Source organism: Peromyscus leucopus, chromosome 13 (genome assembly GCF_004664715.2).
Source record: "Peromyscus leucopus breed LL Stock chromosome 13, UCI_PerLeu_2.1, whole genome shotgun sequence".
In the NCBI taxonomy this organism is placed as follows: domain Eukaryota; kingdom Metazoa; phylum Chordata; class Mammalia; order Rodentia; family Cricetidae; genus Peromyscus; species Peromyscus leucopus.
Window position 1 is genome coordinate 15476241 of NC_051074.1, and position 3316 is coordinate 15479556.

The 3316-nt window shown below is 31.6% G+C and overlaps 1 non-coding gene across 1 annotated transcript; it reads right to left on the reverse strand.

Moving 5' to 3' along the window:
- Window positions 1-1039: 1039 nt before the first annotated feature.
- On the reverse strand, window positions 1040-1159 carry LOC114699817. Its single transcript, XR_003735586.1, has one exon. It is a non-coding gene; the product is annotated as a U6atac minor spliceosomal RNA (small nuclear RNA).
- Between the last annotated feature and the right edge of the window lie 2157 nt (window positions 1160-3316).

Consider the following 3316-nt stretch of genomic DNA (forward strand, 5'->3'; position numbering starts at 1 on the left):
TACTGCTAGTCATAAAAATCTTCAAGATAGTGTTTGCTTCAGGACAGCATTCTCTTCTCCCTGCAGGTGTTGACAACAAATAACAATTGGGAATTTTGAACACCAGAGAAAAGACAGTAATATGAGTAAACATTGATACTATTACAGTAGACTAGGATTTGTCCTGGAAAACATAGCTTTCACTTCCAAACAACAGCATTTAGAACAGAAATACATCAATTTCATCAAATTTAATTTACCATCATATTAATATATAACATAGTTATCTGCAAAGATTGGTTGTATTTATATTGTGTAATCCTGTAAATATATCTATAAGTTAATAATGATATTAGCAAGCCATGGTAGTCATAGCTCTTTACATTGAATTAAGAATTCTGTTTTGATTCATGACTCATTAGGTAGAATTATTTTCTATTGATGTTTCTCTGTACATATGCACAGGTTTTGTTTTCAGAGTTGTCAAGCAAATATAGTAAATTATTTGAAATTTGTTATTTCCCCACATTAGCACATACAAGTTTTACAATAATTAAAAATAATATTGGCTAAAGATTTTTATCATATGTATAAAAAGGATAGGGAATTATCAGTTGCAGAAATAGAAATTTAGCTCTCACATAAAGCTTAGTTATCAAGAGATAGCTGAAAATCAAGTTAAAAGGGATATACCTAAATAATTGAAAATTGATAGGCAGCTTATGCCAATCTCTCAAAGAGTTCACCTGGTAAAAGGCAGATGTGTAAAAAGAGATAGGCATGTGGTTGCTAGACAGAACTGTGTAGACTGTGATCAATTGTGCTGACTGTGATCAATTGTGCCTTTACATTTCTGCAATTTGAAGTCTACTACAGGATATTAAATATTAAATTGCTTTAAAATTTGCTGTATGCTTGTCTCTTATATAATTATGAATTTGGGTCAAGCTTTATGTAGGTCATAATCTCACTCAGAATTCAATACTATAAGATAGACAATTGCTTATTTTTTTAAAATGCCATTTTTTCTTTTTTCTTTTATTCTTTTACTTTTTCCCTCACTTGGTTAGATGCCAGGAAGTAGGTGGCAATGCCTTAACCGTACACATGTAATTAGGCCCAAGGACCTCTTCCATCCTTGTCAAGGGGAGCGCTAACCTTCTCTCCTTTCATACAACACAAGTAATCAATTGTTCATATACTTATAATATATTAAATCCAAAGAACATCCATGTGAAGTTAAATGCATAAACCATGAGATGTACTACACTAATTTGAAATTCTTTAGAATGTCTTAACTTCTGTCAATTGTTTAATAGTAAATGTATAATATCCATTTCATAGATATCTTTTAATATGTAATAATATTATATATCATACCACATGCATATATGCATATATACCATACACAGGGACAAAATATATACATTATAGGTCACTTAAAATTTTTAGCAGTTACAAAACTTATAATTCTATTCATTTGATATGGTTTGCATTCTCTAAATGGTGTTATTATGTATGCTTTAGAACTTATTGAAGATCCAAATGTTGCCTTGTCTTGTGTTGTAAATGCGATAGTTACATTAGGTAATTTGAATGTACTTGCTCTTTTGAAGCCACATAGTTGCTTGTAAAATTATACATTCAACGTTGGCTTGAGCCATTAAGTTTGAGAGTGCTATCTTATTGAAAGCCATTATTGTAATAAGTGGATATTATCCTATCATTTCCATCCATGAATGGAGGATGATGCCATTGTAAGGATTTTCCAATGGATGGTTCAAAGAAAAAAATTGATTATTTTGCTTGAAGGAAATACAGATAAATTAGCATTCCTTGTCAGACAGTGCTGATGTATGTATAAATGTATAAAATTGTGTCTTGCTTTTGCTCTACTTGGGATCTTCTTCAGATTTAAAAGAGAAAGCAATTTTCAAAACTAAAGTTAAATATATAACCACAGTAATATCTATGTGTAGTGATTGTTAGACCATTTCAGAACAACGATTTCCATCCTCAATACTACTCAGATATAAAAATAAAATGCAAGCAATGATTTTAATATTTCTTTTCAAATCTCCTGAAGCTCAGAGAAAAGACCCCAGCATAATTCTATAGTTATTATCAGGAAATATTATGCATTATTTTTTAGTTCAAAAGTTATGCTAATTTTCTTTAACTGGAAGGTATTAATCATATGAATAGGTATTGATGTTATTGTTTAGTCTGCTAGCTATGTAAATTATATGTAAGGAGTCAATTAGAAGTGCTCTCTGACACAGACAATTCAAGTTCAACTGATTCATCTTTTGAAATTCACTTTTCTTAGGCCTTCAGGTTTAAGTGTTTAAGCTAAGTATCTATACAAACAGACCATGTGCTCAGTCAGATAGGACATGAGTGAGCCTTACTCAGTGTTCAAACTTTTGTTCCCATTGAAGAAATAATACCCTCTGAAGGCAGTATTTCTCCCCATTAGTATTGCTATTAATGATGGAGACAGCATCTAGCAGAGGTCCAGTGTGTGCGCAGAAACACCGTTCATGACCAAATATCCAGGAGAGTCTTATTTAACTCTGAACAAGCTTCTTCATTGTAGGAATTTTCATTCTTTTTAAAAGTAACTTAACTTGTGCAAATCCACACTGCATAAAACACACAGCATGTTCATAAAAGAATTGACCAAAGAAAATGTTTTCTGGGCTTGCTCAAGTTTTAAAATTTATATACATACATATATTAATAGTAACATATGCTGACTGAATAAAAGCAGCTATTTAAAAAATGTTTATTAAAATGTAACTGGTGATTAGCAATTTTTAGTCCTTCAGTATTGGTTACTAGGCTATTGTGTTCATGGTTTCCTTTGTAATCTACATTCTTCCATTCATAACTATAAACAAAAATGACCACTTTGAACTGTTTTTTCTTTCAGCCTCTCTCTCCCTCCCTCCCTCCCTCTCTCTGCCTCTGTCTATCTCTCTCTCTGTCTCTGTCTGTCTGTCTGTCTGTCTGTCTCTCTCTCTCTCTCTCTCTCACACACACACACACACACACTGTATGTGTGTTTGTGCATTAATTTCATTTAACATTCCACCTAAGCCATTTTGCTGAATAGTACTTCTTTATTTGTTTCTAAAACTTGGAATACTGATTTTTCAGGTGACTATTATTTTTCCCTTGTTCTACATTACATAAATTTCATGATTTAATATTACATCTGTAATGCAATGTATCACAGATATATGATTCCAGGTTCACAAGTTTCACATGAAACTATATTTTTCTATCCAAATGACTTTGTAATGTTTGCATCTTCCTAGGAACCAAAATCATA